Below are 12,127 nucleotides of genomic sequence, written 5' to 3' on the forward strand. Positions count from 1 at the left end.
TCTACTCAAAAAGAAGTACCTGGTATGACATCCCCCTTGCTTGAGTCTGCTTATAGAGTTAATAACCCTATGAGTCTAGAATCCTGGTCGCCACTTGATTTTAATTCTTTAAAAAAAAAATTAAATAGCATCAAGTCTGGCTCTCCCCGTGATTTGATCCCTGCTTTTGTGTTGCAGCAGCTGGACTCCTCCCCCTTGTTGTTTATAATGCAGCTGCTTAACGCGTCGATTCGTGAAGTCATTGTCCCTGCTGACTGGAAGCATGCAATGGTTCTTCCCCTTTTGAAGAAGACCAACGCAGACCCTGCTCAGCTGTTGAACTTTAGGCCGATTTCTTTGCTTCCTATCTATTCCAAAGTCTTGGAAAAACATATAAATCAGCAGCTCACTCATTTTGTGGATTCTATGAATCTCTTGCATCCTTCCCAGTCCGGCTTTCGAGCAGGTTTCTCCACGGAGACTACCTTGCTTGGAGTTTCAGAGATGCTACGACAACGCTTGGATGTTGGGGACACCGTGGCTCTCATACTGCTCAATTTGAGCGCTGCATTTGACACGGTGTCCCATACTATTTTATTAGAATCTTTGCAGACCTTTGGTATCATTGGCACAGCACTTGACTGGCTCAAGTCCTTCCTTACTAAACAGACTTTTCAGGTGTTTTCCTCTAGTGCTACTTCTAAAACGTATTCCTCCTCTTATGGGGTGCCACAAGGCTCTATTTTGAGTCCTATTTTATTCAACTTATATATTAAACCTTTGGCAATAAAAGCCGAGAACTCAGGACTGAATTTGTTCTCGTATGCCGATGATACCCAGATCATTTTCTCCCTCTCTTCGGATCGTCCGGATGATCCCTCGGTGCTTCAGACTGGCCTAATTAACAACGCATCGTGGATGAAAGCCAATCTTCTTAAACTCAACGGCGATAAGACCGAAGTTCTCATTTTGGGAAAGAATGAGGATCTTTGTGGCCCTCGGCACTGGCCATGTGAGATGGGCCCTCTACCTCAGCCTTCCACTTGTGTTCGCAACCTGGGAGTTCTGATCGATGTTAACTTATCTATGAGACTACAGGCTGTAAAGGTGGCTGCTACCTGCTTTGCCATCTTGACGTGGCTTAAGACAATTACCTAGATGCTTCCTGGTTCCACCCAGAAAACCGTAGTCCAGGCTCTGGTGACTTCAAGACTGGACTACGGAAACATCCTTTATTTAGGCCCCAATAAGGATGTCATACGGAAACTGCAAGTAGTGCAAAATTCCACCGGCAGGCTACTGTGTCACCTCCCAAGAAATTCCTTTTCCTCCAATGCCCTCCATAAACTTCACTGGCTCAGGATCGAAAATCGAGTGAAGTTTAAAGCCATATGTTATATGCATAAAATTAAATTCAGCTCCTCCCCTAAGTATTTACAATCTTTGGTTCGCCCTTATTTACCCTCTCGCTCACTTCGCTCAGCCACCCAGGGAAAATTTGTGGTGCCCAATATTAAACTTAAAAGAATTGGTGGTCGCTCCTTTGCCTACCTTGGTCCTGTGCTTTGGAACTCTCTCCCTATCACAATTCGCAATGAAACCTCATTCTCGGTTTTCCGAAAATCCTTAAAAACTTGAGGGCAGATTTACAATAACTGGCGCATCCCTGCATATCAGCAGGGATGCGCCAGTTATTGTACGTCACGGCTCCGCCACCATGGATTTGCCGCATTTACAATGCGGCGCACCATGGGGCAAAAACGGACAGATGCGTGACGCATCTGTGCCGTAAATGCAGCGCATTGCTGGAGTTGTGTCGCAAGCGCGACGCAGCTCCAGCGAGGCTCTGTGGTGCCCTATCTGCACAATGCTGCGTCAATACTTACGCCTGCTTCAAGCAGGCGCAGGGTTTTGATGCAGCATGGGCTCAAAAGTGAATGAGTGAAATCTTGTAGATTTCACTCAGCCACTTTTAGGAGGCGTTCCTGCGCCGGAAGGCCCCCCCTGCACAGGAACGCCTGCTTCTGGCGCAGGGCTTTACAACGTGACGCATCTCCCAGATGCGTCACGTTGTAAATACCCCGCAGCATGGCGCTGGTTTTGCACCGCCGCTGCGTCACAAAAGTGACGCAACGGCGGCGTAAAAGAGGCGCAAGGGGCTTGTAAATCTGCCCCTTGGTTGTTTAATCAATAATTTGCTCTCTTTTGTTCTGCTCTCTGTCAGTTTTTAGCGCTGGGAGACCCTAGGAGGGTAGCTGTGCGCTCTACAAAACTATTTTAACATAACATAACTTCCTGATGGAGAAGGTCCAATTGATCCCCCGACATGCGATCTAATGCTGGTGGCATGGAAGGAGGAGTAGTCTCGAAGGGGAGGGAGTAGCCTCTTCAGAGTATCTGTAAATCTCACCTGTCCAACGTGATGTTGTGCCAGTGGGGGAGGTGATGGCAAATCCTGCCGCCCACTGGCAACTGGTGGCCCTGAAAGGTCGGACTAGGAAGGCTTGGAGGCTACTGCAGAGGGGGCACTGGTGGACTGGCCTTCCCGCTGGCTCCCAGACCCACGGCGCTGGGTCCCACATCCCTGGCCACAAAGAGGCTGGGCAGCTTGCACCAGCTTATGACCTTGGGTGGAACGTGGTGGGGCACACCTTCCGGTTCCATGAAAGGGGCGAAAGGCAGACTGCATGGGGTGAGAAGTAGCTGCGAGGCCCAAGGATCTGGCCGTAGCATGGGAGTCCTTAAAGCGCTCGAGCGCACTGTCCACCTTGTCGCCAAACAGGCAACGGCCATCAAAGGGCCTGTCCAAAAGGGTAGATTGGACATCCCTGGAGAAGCCAGTGGACCTCAGCCAGGCATACAGCCTCAGGGCTACTGATGTAGAAATCGTTCTACCCAGTGAGTCTGGGGTGTCCAGCCCACATCAAATGGTGAACTTCGCTGCATCTCTACCCTCTGCAACTGCACAGGAGAGTGTGACCCAGGCCTCCTCCGGGCACTGTGGCAGCACCTGTGCAACCATGCCCCACATGGAGTGGGTTTAACGGCCCAAGAGACATGCAGTGTTCACCGACCGCAGTCCTAAGCTGGCGGAAGAAAACATCTTCTTCCCAAGAAGATCCAGCTTCTTGGATTCCTATCTGGGGAAGAAGTAGGGAACACACCTTTGGACGTTGAAGCTTGGACTACCAAGCTCTCAGGGGTAGGATGTTGGGAGAGGAAAATGGCATTGGGCGATCATCCTATCCACAGGAGCCCATGTGCTGGGCTTGTACTAGTTGCCCAGAAGGATGTCTCTGAGGGCCTCATTGAATGACAGCAGGAGCTCCGAAGAGGCAGCTGCCGGCTTAAGCACCTCAGTCAGGAGGTTAGTCCTGACTGCCACTGTAGGAAGCTCAAGGCCCAAGGCCTCAACGGCTCTACGCAACACCACAGTGTAGGATACTCCCTCCTCCGTGGCACCGGCAGGGGTAGAAAGCATACCAAGGACTGGGGAGGTATCTAGACCACTGGCATCACCCAACTTCTCTCTCCAGTCCGGCTCTTCAAGCTGATCTGCCAAAAGGGTCAACAGACCCCTCCCAGTCCTCCTCACCTTCTTCTGGCTGCCACTGAGGGTGATAGGCAACGCCAGGGTAGAACAGTGGTACAAAAGTAATGGTCGGTGCTGTTACCGGCGTCGGTCGACGTCGGTCTGACTGTGTCCAAGTCGAGGGGGAGGCCGGGGTTGACGCCAGCTGGGGACACAACCCGCATTGGAGGGTGCAGCGTCATCGCCAATGGAGTCGGTGCCGGAGGAGGTGTCGTGAGGTAAACCGTCACCGATCTGGATCCAGGCCTGGAACCCTGGAGGCCCTGCGGTGCGGTGCCCGGGCCAGAGCCGCCGGCATCAAAGGCTAGAACCCCCAGCTGAGTTCACGGGGCCCGAAGGCGCGCCGGTGGAGTCGGGCTGCCCAAAGATGGAGTGAAGGGCTTCGTAAAATGTATGAAGTTGGGCTGGGGTCGCTCTGGCTCCTGAGAATGGAGGGAAGCTTGGAACCAAACCAACAGGCTCTGCAGGAAGAGCCGAAGTACGATGACCTTCCGTGTCCCGGGTCGTGTCGGCCGACGGACGGGGAAGAGGTGAAGAGCGACGGTGCTTTTTCACCTTCTTTTTGTGCTTCAACTTACCCGATGATGAAGACTTCGAGGAGGAATGATGGTGGTGACTCTGTGACCGGTCCCGCGACCTCCCTCTCAACCGGGACCGCGAGCGGCGTGCAGCTGACTGCCGGGCCTCCAGAAGCTTTCGGGACCGCTCCCGCAAAGACTTGGGGTTCATGGCCCGACAGTCGGAGCACAACTTCGGGTTGTGGTCGCACTCCAGGCACCACAGGCACACAAGGTGTGGGTCCGTAACCGACATCAACTTGTGACAGGAACCACAAGGTTTGAATCCAGTCTGACGATATGACCTCCCTGCATGCACCAGGAGTCTAACAACTCGAAAAATATGTCTACAAAAAGTCGAAAAAATATTAGTCAAAAAATTACTAAGGGTACTGCTCTGCGCTGGCTGGCGAGGAAAAAAAAATATTTGACGTCAGCGCGCAGGGGCGACGTCTACGTAGATACCGTGACGTGATCCCGGTGAGCACGACGCCGACGATGAACGCTGAGTCGACCGACGCCACCTGCCGACGTGCAGGGGTACTGCTGAAGCAAAATTCTCCGGATCCAGTCTGACACCTGGGGGTATTTCTAAGGTAAGGAATCTATAAATAATAGTCTCTTTCAGATAGAGTGTTTTTGTGATTTGACATAAATCTGTTCAGTAGTTTTTGAGTAATTAAGGCACAGAAACTTTGTAAATATCACACCTTGGCAGATCAGCGGACCAGACAGATCTCTTGCTGAGATCTGAATGGCTGATACCACTTCCACAAGGATATGGAGGCAGCCATATTAGGATTCGGGACACAGTTCTGAGTCCTACAAAAAGGTAAAAAAAAATATAATGGGGCAGGGTAGGGATAACCTGACAGCTAGACACTCAGCTTAGTAATAGTGGTTATTTGTAGAACTCTGAATTTCGAGTTACTGTTGCCCATGTGACTCATATGGCATTTTGCAAAATGTGTTCTTTTATGCTCGCTGGCTTACACTTGGAAGCCAAAAAGGAAATTAAATTCACAATCAAAATGGCACTCCATCCATGTGGCTGGGCTTATCCCCTGCAAGTCTACTGGCCCCAATGCATGGAGACATGGAAACATCACATTTTTATCATAAAAATTGACCATTTTGGAGATTTGTTTAGCTGTGCTATTTTGGAATACTGACTAAACCTAGACATTTCTGAAAACTAGACACCAAGGAACATCCAGTGTTATGTGACTCACATGGGTAAAATAATGTTTTCTTACCCATATTAACTTGCAAACCTCAAACTTTGGTTAAAATCATGTTTTTCCTTACATTTCTGTGAAGGAAAGTTCTGGAATCTACGATGATCCACAAAATTTCTATGACCCGACTTTCCCACACTTCTGATAAATGCCTGCAAATCCTGCAAGAGGTAATGTTGGTATGGTTCCACTAGATGCAATTGGTCCTTCATGTTACATGGATTGACAGTTTTGTGGTCGATCAACAGACCAGGCGCAGTTCTCTTCGGCGTTACAACAAACAAATGATGGACGGAATGCTGACAATGCAGACATTCTCCCCCAGTCAAGAGATCTGGGTTAAATCCATCGCAGTTCTCTTCGGGGCACTTGCCGCTCCCATCCTCAACGCATTGCCGTACTGAGAATGATGCAACAAGACTTGCAGCAAAGAGGGGGTTCCAGATCAATCTCCGTCTCCAGTAAGGGGAGGTTTGCTGTCGAAGCTGGTATCATGAGATGGGCTGCATCATGAGGAAAGTGAGGGCAGGGAGGCTCAGCAGCAGAGGCCCCTCCCAACAGCTTAGGAGGGGCCAGACCAGGTGCCAAAGATGAGACTGCAGTTGGATATGCAGCATATGTAGAAGCGCTTGCGTCTGGAGGCTCTGTTGTCCACTTAGAGTGGTCCGAAGGAATTTAGGCTGGGATCCCTCTTCACTTACGACTGTGTTCTGTGTTAGCAGGACAGGAAAGGGACCTTGCCACCAGGGTGGCAGGGCAGACATTTTCTGGTGCTCGCACATATGGACCCAGTCTTCTGGCTTGCAAGCATCAGCTAGGCTGGCTAGAAAGGGTAGCTTGTACCTGAGAACGGAAGCTGCAGAGACAACTAATACGTTGTCATTATTGGAGAACCACATTGTCATTCAAATGCCAGTCGAGCTAGGCAAGCTATATAGGACGCCTAAAAGGGAGAAGCAGAGGGCGGTTTCTGGGAAAGAGAGGCTTGCATTGATCAGCGTGCCAACAGCAGAGTTGCCAGCCGCTTGAGGCAAGTGACAATACAAATCTTAGATAACTTGTTTTTTAAGGTACTATTGTATCTTTCCACTTTATGTACGGACTCTGGGTGATACACAGAGTGAAAGTTTTGTTCTTTTACACAGTTCCTGCACTACACAGTAAGTCCCATTGTCAATGGAAAGGCAAATGAGGGACCTCAAACCTAGGCATGAAGTCTGTGAGTAACCTTTTGGTCTCTGGGACAGCATTGACCCTGGTGCTAGGGAATGCCCCACTCCAACCTGCAAATATTCACAGAATGAGAGGTACGTAAGTATAGGAGCAATGCTTGGCCATCTGGATGAAATCCATCTGCAGATGGACAAAGGGCCCCCAGGGTGGGGGAGGGGGTGGGCAGGCAGCAGGAGTGGTGCTATTCACTTTCCCAGCCCAATATTGTGGGTTTGGCAAGTGGCACTGGAATGGTAGTACTGCTGGGCAACTGAGGAAAAGAAGGGCTCAAACCAGTGGGTCGTAGCGGCTCGAAGCATAGTTTCCCTTCCAAAATGGGCATTGCCATGTTTTGAAGATGCAAGCTTGGGGATTAGAAGTGTTGCGGTTGCTACTCTGCCGGTTCTGTCCCTCCCCAAAGAGCTGAGGTCCATTTTACAATGTTTTGTCCGCCTCTGTTTCTTGACTTGATGCAAGCTCCTGTCAATCAATCAATCAGGATTTGTAGAGGGCGGCTGCTTCACCCGTGAAGGTCTTGAGGTGATGTAAGATAGGCACATGCTTAAGAGTAGGAAAGGAAAATAATTGAGTGTGAGCTACATACAAGGTTACTTCTGAGTTTGAAGACAAGGTAGGTTTCTTGGCTGTCTGATCGGTAAGTGCTTTACCATCAAACACTTCACCTTGGGTAGAATGACGAGCAGTCCATCAACAAGAGCAGATTTTTCAAGGGTAGAATGTGTGTTGTGAGCAATGCTTACACAAATGCTCCTTTCTTAATGGGGATCCTGCATAAACGAGGAAGCCCTTTGCATCCACCGGAGACCAAAATCATAGGACACACCAAGGTCCCATTTGGAACCTGTGAATATCTTAACAATCGTTTGTATCCAGAGTATGCGAGCTTGGGTAAGAGCAGTTAATTCTGCAAAGTGAGCAGAGCGCGCTTGTGGGAGGCATCATTCACTTGAAACAAGGTACATTCAGCATATCTGGCTACCAAAGGCATTGGTGTCATCTGAGAAACATGAACCATCCACATATTATATGGACTCAATATTTGGTATTGTGCATCAGAGATCGATACAGGCCTCAGATAAGTGCTCAGTGGCTACTAAACAATCACGAGGATCCCCGTCTTGGCGAGTGGGTAACGAGGAAGCCGGGCTGAAGGAGGGCAGCGGATCGAGGTGATGGGAGGAGCAGACAGCGAAAGCCAGGACAATCCGGCTGTGGACGAGTGTTGGGTCTTCATGATGAGCAGAAGGGCTTCCTCTGGTGGGGTACCACTACCATAAGAGTGGACCTCAGGCCCTCCCTCCCTTCCCTTGAGCTGCGCTTCATGGTCACGTGTCCCGAGGGCAAGTGGATGAAAGTGTCAGCCAGAAGCGACATTGCATGGACCTGGTCTCAGAAGGAACCCTGAGAAATGCCATCGTTGCAAGTCTTTCAATGCACCCTAAAAGCATCCCTGTACCTGTCTGGGAGAAGGACTTAGGAGGCACTACTAGCAATACTCCTTCTACGACCCCTGTCCCTACTACAGTTACTCGTCGGTAGTAGTAGAGGTATAGGGGTTAGTTTCTTCGAAGGAGAGACACTGGCTGGCGTCTCCTTCTATACAAGTAAGGTGGCATTGCGCACACATGCCAACATTTTACAAATGGAAAGCGTGAGATTTTGAAACAAAATAAGGGGGATGTATTCCCCCCATTGACATATATTGAAGCTGGGGGCAATTTCAGGAGAGAGACAGATAAAATAAAGCCATTTTTCTGCTTTAAAATCGGGAGTCTCCCGTCTGAATCGTGTATGCTGGTATGTATGAAAAGACAATTCTCCTCGCCCTGTAGTGCTGTATGTTACCCAGGCCCGGTTCTAGCGGGTGGGCCAGGCCCACCCAAAGATGAGCCTAGCCCACCAAAACATGAGCTTTGGCCCTCGCAGTGAGGGCTTGAAGGTAGACCCGCAACGCCATTGCGCTCAAAGGGCTTCAAACCCCACCCCCCATGGTCTTGTGTGTCAGCCCGGCGGAGACAGCTTCTCGGGCGCACACACACAGAGACAGACCGTTTTCGAGATTATCGCAGCCGCACCGGAGTACTTCACAGGTCTTTACAAGGCCATTTACATGTTAAGACCATTTACATGTTAACGACGTTTGTTTATTTTGTCACCCCTTCATCTCCACTAGGGGCTTGGCGAAAGGCGACAAATCCTTTCTTTGGCACTGGTAACCTTTGCCTACTGTCCTGCTGCGTGGATATTTCTTTTTCTATGCAGCACAGAAGAAAATAAGTTTGTTTATTCTGACTCACCTTTCTTAACCCCTGCAGCTGCTTATCACATCAGGCTGTGACACAAAGTTTGACTAATGGAGTAGGTAAGAGAATGTGTTACTATTTGTTTTTCTTTTTAAAATACGTACTTTGTGTGTGCTTCATTTAAACAGTTTTTCAGGCACATGCATCAAGGTAGGATTTTGCGACTCCTTAATTGCGATTATTAAGGAATCGCAATTAAGGACTCGCAAAAGCCTATGCATGTAGGAATCGCTATAAAAATAGCGATTCCTACACATTTCCTCATTTGCGACTCGCAAATTGCGAGTCGCAATTAAGGAATGACTTCCCATTCATTCCTATGGGCGTGTGGGAAATTACATGCACAATTTGCAAGTACCAATAGGTCCTCGCAAATTGCGCATGCAATTTCAGGGTGCAAGGGTGTCAAAAGGACACCCTGTTGCACCCCCTGAAATTAATCTGCGCACATATGTTGCGCACACACATGCCCTAAGGGCAAAATGAAACTTTGAAAAATGCACTAAAGTGCATTTTTCAACATTTTTGCACATTACCATGAAGTTCAACTTCATGGTAATTTGCGTCCTCTATTAGCGAAATCGCTATTCTCAAGTGGTTCTTGCATTGCAAATAAGGAATCGCTAGCGATTCCTTAAATGCAATCGCAATCTGAAAAATTGCAATTAATTGCAATTTGAAAAATTGCAATTAATTGCGATTTTTTAAAGTACGAATGGCAAGTTGTTTCATGCATCGCAAAAGCTAATTTTGTGATCGCAAACGGATGATTTTTGTGTTTCGCACATTTGCGATCGCAAAAAGCATTGATGCATGTGCCTGTTTATCATTATCATGGCCGATGCAGGACAACAATAAGACAATAAAAAATGCCCAGATAACGCTGGTGATTAATGATCCTGCTGCAGAGCAATCATTTGTCTGTTAGTAGTTTTTAAATGCAGATGAACTGTATTTTTTATGTGGAAGCTCAGTGGGTTACTGCCTTTGTCTCAGAGATCCTTGTGTTACTTGCAGTTCAGAAGTTACAATCCTAACATAGGACAGTGATCAATGAACTGTCATCAAAGAGTTGCATGCAAACCTGAATGGTATAGTCAGAACTTCGCTTTTTTTGTTTTGTGATATAGTTAGAACTTCCTCAGTCATTCATTATTCTAATGTTGCTAAAATGAGTATGTTTGGGCAGATATATATTTTTATCAGTAAAGCCTGAGTGTGTGCTTCTCCAGACCAAACCCTCTTAAAATACACCTTGTAATCCTCATTGGCTTATGTGATATTTGCTGTAGACTGATTTACATACTTGTATGATTCGTTATCTCTGTATAATGTGTGCGTGGTGTAAAGTACTGACACACACTACACTGATATGAGTAGCACTATACAACAAATGAAATGCATATGAGAGAGGGGCTATGTAAAGATAAGGGGCACTGTTGGAGGGTGGTAGTGAGGGAATCCGAGGAAGAGGTCCTGGGGTGGGGAGGCGAGCTAGGGAGAGATGAGAGGCACTGGTGGAGGGTGGTAGTGAGGGAGGCTGAGGAGGAGGTCATGAGGGGGAGGGGCTATGGAGAGATGAGGATCACTGGTGGAGGGTGGCAGTGAGGGAATCTGAGGAGGAGGTCATGAGGGGGAGGAGCTATGGGGAGATGAGTGGCACTTGTGGCATGTGGCAGTGAGGGAATCCGAGGAGGAGGTCAACAGGGGGGGGCCATGAAGGGTTGAGGGGCACTAGTGGAAGGTGGTAGTAAAGGTATTTACGGAGAAAGAGGTTATTGATGCGGTGCCAAAAAAGACTTTTGCATCAGCACTAAAGCCGGCCCTGTCATGGCCTTTCTGGTTTCGTTTACTTAATTAGCAGTCGGGTTATAAGGGCTACTGTGTAACATGCTTTAAAGTGCGTGCTAATTATATTTACTGCTATATTCAATGTTTTAAGTTTGAAGGTGATTTTACTAATGTTTTTACCGGGAAAAATGAAAGTGGAGCCCGATGGTGCCTGATATGGGGCTGTGAGATAAGGTGCACTGGAGAGGAGTAGTGGATAATCAAGCCTGTAAGGGAGTGCGTTGCAGAGTCAGGGGTCAGGTGGAGGTAGTAATGAAGAGGGATTCTCCCTGAAGGCCCGCACAGAGGGAGCCTGAGTAGTGTCACTTGCCTGATACTCCCAACTCAGAAACCTCCTATTCCCATCAACGGAACATTACATGGAAAAAACCCTTTTTGAGAGTGATAATATTTAGAAAGAGATTGGGAAAAGAGTGTGTTTTACTGGGCCTTGTAAGACTAAGAAGAGATCAAGGAGGGCCCGGAAGCAGGCCTGGCCCAGACATATGCGACAAATCGAGCCCGCAGTGGCCCACCCAAATGCACCCTTGGCCCACCCAAATAAAAATTCCTGGATCCGGGCCTGAATTTTTACCCCGGAAGTTGTTAGAATAGCACTGTCGTACATTGAGTTAGCGGACTAGCTCCGCGGCGCCTGACGCAGTCTTTCTTCGCTGTTTGCCTGCCCTCCTGACGTCATGGCCAATCGCATTTCGAGGTCGGCCGTGACGTCAGCGGGGCGCGGCGGATCGGCAGACGGGAGCGCGAATTCATCACGAGCGGTTGTCTTCCCGCTCGCTCCCCGTGGGCCATTGTTACCAGCGTACTTATATATATATATATATATAATAAAGTGTTTGTTATATCACCACTACGTCTCGCCTCCCTCACTCTGCCACTACAAATGGCGACGAGGGTTAATTGATGCTGCTGTGTTGGCCCACGTGGGTAATCCGGTGCCTTGAGCCCCTCGTGCTTCTCCATTGCTGTGGTGCTGCCCCCTGCTGGTCCTCTTGCAGCCACGCGGGAAGTCTTGCGACGCTCGCTCCGTCCTGGTGCTGGCTGGAGTGCTGGATCTTGCTGTCTCCTCTGGTCAGGTGGTGTGCCGTGAGGATCATCCTTCCCTGTCCCACCCAGTGTTCTCCGGTGGGTGTGGGGCCCCACGTGCTGGGCTTCTGCTGGCGTGGTCCAGGTCTGTGTGCTGAGGATCCAGGTCGTGCTGCCTGCTGTGCCTGTCCGGTGGCTGTCCTCGTGGTCGTCGTCCTCCTGCTGAGTTCCCTGTCCTCCAGTGATGGCCCAGCCGGTCAACATCTGCGTGCCTCACCTGTTCCTTGATTCTCCTGGTAAGCCGTGCATGAAATGGAAGGGATGGCTACGTGCGTTTGAGAACTATAT

This window comes from Triturus cristatus, chromosome 9 (assembly GCF_964204655.1).
Source record: "Triturus cristatus chromosome 9, aTriCri1.1, whole genome shotgun sequence".
NCBI classification, from domain to species: Eukaryota; Metazoa; Chordata; class Amphibia; order Caudata; family Salamandridae; genus Triturus; species Triturus cristatus.